Source organism: Amborella trichopoda, chromosome 11, assembly GCF_054954075.1.
Source record: "Amborella trichopoda isolate Santa Cruz 75 chromosome 11, AtrichopodaSantaCruz75HAP2 v2.0, whole genome shotgun sequence".
In the NCBI taxonomy this organism is placed as follows: Eukaryota; Viridiplantae; Streptophyta; class Magnoliopsida; order Amborellales; family Amborellaceae; genus Amborella; species Amborella trichopoda.
Window position 1 is genome coordinate 5,751,320 of NC_142346.1, and position 8,125 is coordinate 5,759,444.

Consider the following 8,125-nt stretch of genomic DNA (forward strand, 5'->3'; position numbering starts at 1 on the left):
TATTAATGTTTCATCTCTCTAGAGGTGTTGTATTTAATTTATCTCTTTAGTGGTGTCGTTTTCGTTTCTATTCGTATTAAATTTATAACTCATTATTTGCTTGAAAATGTTGGCCTCACTTGCTCTCCATTGATTTCGCATATTGATATTGAAAATATTTGCCTCTTTAGTTAAAAAAAAAAATTGGGTGGTAACCTAGTCCCCAACTTGTTCTACTTTAATATGCATGAGAATGTTGCATAAGGAAAAAAGTATTTTTCTTGATGTATAGGAATGCAAATTAAATGGAAAAGAACAAGCTGCCAAAAAAATGGAAAAGAACTAGAGAGATTGTGTATTTTAGGTCCTATCTCGAGAAAACAGTCCTTCACCACCCAATCTGCACCCTAAGCCCATTGATTTATGTCCAAGATCATAACTAAAGCACCCTATTTATTCTTTAAAATGACTTAAAAAGTCTTAGGCCTCTTAAGTAATTTTGCAAGAAACATCATTAAAACTAGGAAATGATATGCAATAGTTTATAATTAATTCCGCCATTTCAAGACAAGAGCCCCGGCTTAATTGGTAGCGCTTGATTGGTAGCACTTGACAATTTGCAATGCTACATCCTAGGCTGAATTCCTACCAAGGATAGGAGCCCTCTCCCCATTGACTCCCCCAAAACAAAAAAATTGTCATTTCTTTTGATTTAAGTTCTAAAAGCTATCCTATGTTCTTAATGAAAAACGTGAATTCTAGCGTTCTACTTGATAAGCCCAGATTTAGTGGAAAACTGCATTTAATTTTAGCGCAACCTAATTTCTTTCACCTTTAATAAGAAAAAACAAAGTTCTTGTTAAAGGTGAGAGATATTGGGTCATTTAAAGGGTTTTGGGTCCTTTAAATAAGAAAAAGATAACCCAAAAACCTATTATCTCTCACCTTTAATTAAAAAGATATAAAAGGTGAGAGATCAATGGGAACATAGCAGTAGAACAAACCATTGGCATAAATGAGGGCAGAGGTAATAGATACATTCGTAGGATTAAGATATCAGAAGTGAAAGACGCTTTAAAAAGGATGAAAAAAAAAGGCTTTAGGACCATATGGTATCCCGATAGAGGTTTGGAAGTGTATGGGGGAGATTGGCATTGACTGGCAGACCAAGTTGTTCAGTATGGTGTTGAGAACAAAGAGAATGTCAAACGAATGGAGAAAAAGTATTGAGGTACCTATTTACAAAAACAAGGGAGACATATAGAATTGTGCGAACTATGAAGGGATCAAACTTATGAGACACACTACAAAGCTCTAGAAGAGAGTGATTGACCAACGACTAAGACATGAAATGAGTGTATCAGAAAACCAATTCGTTTTTATGCTAGGGAGGTTGTGACCGAGGCTATTTTCCTACTTAGACAACTGATTGAGAAGTTTAGGGAGGTTGATCTAGAGAAATCTTATGATAGAGTAACTTGAGATTTGATTTAGTGGGTGTTGGAAAAGAAAGGAGTCTCTAGACACTACAACGACTTGGTGAGATATATGTACGATGGAGCATAAGGGTGGCAATGGGTCAGATCTGGGTCCGGGTCCAGCCAGTTTTGGACCTAGATCCAACATGTTGGGTCCAAAAGTGGGACCCATGCCCGTACCCGTCAGGTCTTGGGTCTATCCCGCCGGGTCCATTGCCACCCTCACTATGAGCTTTCTTTTTTGTAGCCTACAATGATGAACAACAGAGAACTAATTTTTGAGGGGTGGGTGATTAAAGAGAGAGAGAGAGGGACATTCAAGATGCAGAGAGAGAGAGAGCTATGTCTCCAAGAAACTGAGAGAGGGAGAATTGCAAAGAGGGAGGATGGCGATGGGGTTTGGCCATTAGGGGAACAAGGGAAGACAAAAAGTATTGAAACGATTTTATGATTGGAGCTTTGGCCTTTGGGTAAACTAAAAATTCAAGTCCAGGTACCCGCCAAGTCGAGCATAGCAGGACCCGTACTTGGACCCAAGACTATCCAAGTATCCTTTATTGGACCCGAACCCTACCTGTGGGTCCAAAACTTGGACCCATACCCGGACCCATGTCGGGTATACCCGACCGGTATGGGTTGGGTTAGAGTCAATTGCCACCCCTAATGGAACGCTAAGATGAGTGAGTTTTTAGTGACAATAGGTCTACATCAAGGGTCGACGTTAAGCTCATACCTCTTTGTCTTAGTTATGGACGACTTAACTAGGCACTTAGAAGATACGGTACCGTGGTGCATGTTGTTCGCAGATGACATAGTTTTGATTGATGAGACCCAAAACAGCGTCAACATAAAATTAAAACTTTGAAGGGATGCTCTAGAATCTAAATGTTTCAAAATTAGCTGAACTAAGACAGAGTATGGAATACAAGTTTAGTATTAATAGAAATATAAACGATGAAGTAGTTAAGATTAATGCAAATAAATACCAAAAGGAGCGCCTTTCCGATATCTTGTGTCGATAATTCAGGAAAATGGAGAGATTGAGGAAGATGTCACACATAGAATTATAGTTGGGTGGGTGAAGAGGAGATATGCAACCGGAATTTTATGTGATCGCCGCATACCAATGAAGCTAAACGGCAAGTTCTATAAGACAACTGTGAGACCATCTTTGCTCTATGGGATAGAATGTTGAGCGGTCAAGAAACAATATACCGATAGAATGAGCATAATGGAGATGAGGATGTTGACATGGATGAGTGACAAGACAAAAAGGGATAGAATTCGAAATAAATACATTAGGAAAAAATTACATGTGGAACAAATAGGCGATAAGATGAGATAGAGTAGACTTAGGTAGGTTGGCCATGCGTGACGCAGACCCAGTGCAGCACCTGTTAGAAGGTGAGAGTTAGTTCAAGTGGAAGGCTCAAAAAGGATAAAAGGAAGGCCCAAAAGGACATAGATGGAAGAGTTAGAAAATAAATGGGCACTTATAGCCTTACTAAGGGTATAACCTTTAATAGAGCATATTGGTAGACCAGGATTCGTGTAGCCGACCCTAATAAGTTGGGAAAAGGCTTTGACGATGATGATTAAAGGTGAAAGATAATAGGTCATTTAATCCCACATCAGTATTTTATTGTATTGAAAAGTTTACCTCCAAAAAGAGAACGAAGCTTCGCGTAAGTGAGAAGTTGGGATGGCTTAATTCCACATAGGGGATATAATAACAAAGGACCCAAAAAACTTTAAATAAGTTGATAACCTTTTGGTGTGAAAAGCTTGTAAAGTGAATGGCAAGACCGCATGACCAAAGGCACCCCATGCACTAGCACGGTGGGGCCAAGTAAATAAAAAATAATAATTTAAAATAAAAAATGGCCAGATTCGAAAGTGAATTGGCCGATTCTCTTGTGATAGAACCGGTTGGTTCTTGATTTGTTAGTGAATCGGCCGGTTCTTAGAGAGTACCGACGGGTTCCCAATATATTAGGGGAACTGGAACAGTTCCCCTTATTACCGATCCGGATCAAGTAATGTCGATCTGGATAGACACTTTTTAAAACCTTGTAAAGGACCTAATGAGGGGGCATGGACGCCATCTCTGTGGTCGTTGACCGATTTTCTGAGATGTGGTTAAGCACCATGGCAGCCCTATAAATATTAATTTGGACCAAGACATAAGTTTCTTAGCCACTTTTAGTGGGCTTTGTGTAAACATCTTGGGATTAATTGCATTATACTCATAATCCTCAAACAGATGGTCAAACAAAAGTGGCTAACAAAAGTACAGAACAATTTTTTTTTGATAAACAGGACATTTGGCAACCTGCTCCAATACTTGTCAAGGAAGAGACATTAAATAGTGGGACATCGTCCTACCACAAGCCGAGTTTGCTTACAACTCAATGGTGAACTGTTCGACCGACAAGACTCCCTTTGAGGTGGTATATGCACAAGTCCCTACACACTATCTCGACTTTATCCCTTTGCCAAATACAGTCCAGGCAAAGAAAGCATTCCAATACCTTACTGAGTCTATGGTGAGGATTCATGAAGAAGATCGTAGAGAGCCCAAGGCCAATAATACTAAGTACAAGAAAATGGCGGGCACAAGTCATTGAAAGCTGGTTTTCATAGAAAGAGACTTCGTGTGAGCGTATCTAAAGAAATAGAGGTTTCTAGTAGTCACTTACAACAAGCTCAAGGAGACGAATGTTGGACCCTGCCACATGTTGGAGAAAATTAATGACAACTCCTACAAGATCGAGATGTTGCTGAACATCCACACTCACCCTACCGTCAATATAGATTTGACTGAATATTATGGTTTCCAATACAAAGTCTAGGTGGATTGTTTCAAACTAGGGAGACTGATGTAGGCACAATATGGGCATGACAATCTTTGGCATGGGCAGTTGGTGGCGTCCCACCAAGTCCAGCTCCGCATGTGGGCATGTAACTTCTAGCATTGACTATTGGTTTCTATATAATTTAATTGTAAATATATTGCAAAGAAAGTTAATGCATAGATGAGTATGAAATGTGGGAAATGTGGTAGAATTAAATAGGTTGGAAGTAGCGTTGTGAGGGGAGTTGATAGAAGTCATAACTTGCCGATGAAGTTGTATGGGTGTCTAGGGAGGTGGGAAAAAATCTCTAAATTTGTTATAGAAATGATGTTGGTTTTTTTCCTTTATTTTTTGGGAAAAGTCTCCCGTCGACATCATGTGGATGGTGGAAGGATGCTTCTCCACCCCACCAATGGTTCAAATTAATCATGGCCACATCCAACAGCCACAAAATAGTTTCATTTTTCATTGTTTACTTAAAAACAATATTTATTTGAAAAATTCAACAGCATTTAGATCAATTTTTTTGTTCATAATATCTTTTATCATTTATATTGGTGCACTATATAAAAATACATCTACACCCCAAGTTTTAGATATCAGGGGTATTCTAATCAATTTTTTTGTTTAAAATATATTTTATCATCTTTATTTGATGCATCATGTAAAAATACATCTACATCTCAATTTTAGACAAATATCATTTACATATAAATAAATATATAAAAGGAACTATTTGGGGCCATCAGATGATGCTAGGTTCAATTTAAATTGTTGAAAGGTGCTTCTGCACCTTCAAGCATCCACATCATGTGGATGCTATACCATCCCTTTCTTTTGGGGAAAACACACAATTATAAAATTGTGGCATGCCAAGCATTGAGATATGTAATACTCATTTTAAAGTTTCAAAATAGTTCAAATTTGGCTTTAGTAGTTGAGCACATTCTCCCACAAGTTGTACTTTTCCTCTCTTTCTTGAATATTTTTTTTCCTAGATGTTGTTTCGTTTTCCCTCATCACCAACTGAAGTATAAGCCATGGAATCTAGGGCACAACTTATCCTTATCATCTCATCTAGAGCTTATCAGCTTCACCATACCCTTTATGCACATCTCTCGAATAAGTATGTTATATGTGATGGCACTATACTGAATACCAGAGGCCACCATCTTATTTTTTACAATAAAAGCCTCTTCAATTTCTTCTACTTTACTAAACCATCAAGCTAACTATCCTGAATATAACAGTCAGGCTTTAGACCATTCCTGAGCTTTAGGGCGATAACCAGTTTTGCTTCTTGAGTCCTTTTCCCCCTTGCATAGACATGCACTACAATCACCCTAAGCATACCCATCAGCAATTAACCCTTTTTGAGCCATTTTCTTCTTCAATTCAAAAGCTTCAAATAGAGAACCAGCTTTGCAATGACCCATAAATAGGGTTTTACAAGGTACGACATTTCGTACACATCCCCTCCACTCCATCTCAAAAAAAAATCTCTTTTGCACCTGGGTCCCTCCCTCCCTACACATCCCCTCCACTCCATCTCAAAAAAAAAATCTCTTTTGCACCTGGGTCCCTCCCTCCCTCCCTCCCAACACATCCCCTCCACTCCATCTCAAAAAACAAATCTCTTTTGCACCTGGGTCCCTCCCTCCCTCACTCAATTAGTCTCCTCAAAATTACTCGCAAAAAATTACAAGAAATAGCTTTTAAAACATGAAGAATTTCAGAAAATTGTAAATCCCAAACAATACCACCAAAATTATCCAAATTAATTGTGCTCCATGTCTCCAAACATCCTTCACCAGAAGATTTCAGAAAATTGTAAATCCCAAACAATACCACCAAAATTACCCAAATTAATTGTGCTCCATGTCTCCAAACATCCTTCACCGGAAGAACTCTCCTAAATAGAATGTTACAAGATTGAAAATATAGTATTTAAATGACTTCTACAATGCTCAAGATATACTAACGATAATTATTCAAAGAATGAAAATATGGGCTCTCACAGAAAATGAAATTTTGACAATTCACCCTGAAACTGGCCATTATAGACCTTCTGAACGCACCCACTTATTATTCTTTTCAAGCAAAGCACGAACTCAAGTTGGGGCATCGCAGATTAGGTCTAAATCTGATATTTTTCATTGAAATAAAGCACTTGAATCTTCTTCAAACATAACTATCTTAACATATGCATCAATAAACACATCAAAAACCACTGGCTTTGTACCAGATCCACATTGACTAAATCAATTAACGATTGACTCCATAATCTCGCATGTACCCAATTTCTCAGGTGAAGAATAAGCTCTAATTATGCATTCTAAAGCACCACTAGCACGCCCAAACATCTAAGAATTACAACTATAATTGAGAATGAATCTAGGGTTTGTCAATACCCACTTGTTTATGGTCTCACTGTTGTAAATATACATTTATCTTCCTTGAGCTCTTAAAAAAATAAAAACCTGTAACTCACTGTAGCTTTCTCTGAGCGCTCTTTGCAGCAATGGGAACGACGAGGGCAATAGGCGTGAGGCGAAAAGAAGAGGAGTTGCAGCGTTGAGCTTCTGTGGGCCGAATGGCTTGAGAGCTTCGGTGGGCCAGTTTTAGTGTCTTAGGGCTCGCCTCGTTGAGTTCTAATTTTCCCAGAAAGTGGCAGCACAGGGTTCCCTATGCGCTACCACTTTACCCACGGGAACAGTGGAAACGGGAAGAGGTAAGTTCCCACTTTGCCTAGTTTTATTAAGCTCAGGTTTTCGCGGTTATCAAACACACACAAGAGATTTCAGATCTGATTTGGATTCCTCCTTTCCAATCGAAAAAGTTTATATAGAGCCGAGGCTCTAAACAATCAAATTATACTGTAGAAATACGGGTTTGGCAATAAATATATTTTTAAAATATAATTTGATTTTAATTTTTAGAGAATATATAATCTTTAACATGGAGATCATGAATATGAAGAAATTAAAATTACAATTAAAATTAAAAATATTATTTACATTAAGAAAACATTTGGAACGTTAGTTATACTTCTTTTTAGATGGACCACCTACTTGCATCCATCTTTAAGATGGATGCTTTATACCTTTGGACCGCATATTGTAGAAATGCGGTCCAGCCCGCATGAAACAATTTCCTTTTTGTATTGTAACGTCATTGTTGGTTCCTCACCGCTATATGATTTAATAACAAAGAAGAGAAGATGTTATGTGGTTTTATTTTTCTTCTTGCTGGTTATATGAGTTTAACACTTTCTGTCCTTGCAGGGTTTTCGTTGTGTTTCTATAATGGATTTAAGTTGTGTAAACCACGGTTCACTGTTGGTTGTTTTCTTACTGGGTTTGTTGGTTTTTATTTTTATTTTTTATAAGACTTTGTACAATTAGAAACAGTTAATCCTAGCATGTTGTTAAATTTTTCTATAGTGGTTGAAATATGAACCTATTATTTAAGAATTTCATTTTGATATTGAATACAATACGACAATTATAGCATTATTTGATCTTGGTTTTGTTGCAATTTCAAATGAATTGTGCTCTTGAAGTCAGAGGCATGTTTCATTTCACAAGTTGTGGAATTGTATTAGGTTATGATGTCCTCCATACATGTTCATAAGCTTTGCCTCTAGTTGAACCGGAATATTGTCATGTTTAGTAGGTTAGGTGTCTTTAGCTTATAAGTAATTTACTTTGTCTCTCCCCCTCTCTCTCCCTCGTATATGTATGTATTTCATAAGACGTTTGTGGTAACCTTTTTATACTGATACATATGCATATTTTTTAGTGTACTTGTATG

General features: G+C 37.6%; 1 protein-coding gene across 7 annotated transcripts in view; it reads right to left on the bottom strand.

Annotated features, from left to right (window-relative positions):
• The window catches only part of LOC18444293 (Tetratricopeptide repeat (TPR)-like superfamily protein), a 39,940-nt gene extending 32,815 nt beyond the window's left edge, over positions 1 to 7,125 (bottom strand). For 4 of the 7 annotated variants that reach the window (XR_016044095.1, XR_016044096.1, XR_016044098.1 and 1 more), the window contains exon 1: positions 6,804 to 7,125. The gene's annotated coding sequence lies outside the window, so the exon portion shown is untranslated. Of the gene's footprint in view, positions 1 to 6,727 lie in introns of all 7 variants that reach the window. The other 3 variants (XR_016044097.1, XM_020673677.2, XM_020673676.2) reach the window with 2 other exon arrangements.
• Positions 7,126 to 8,125: the final 1,000 nt, after the last annotated feature.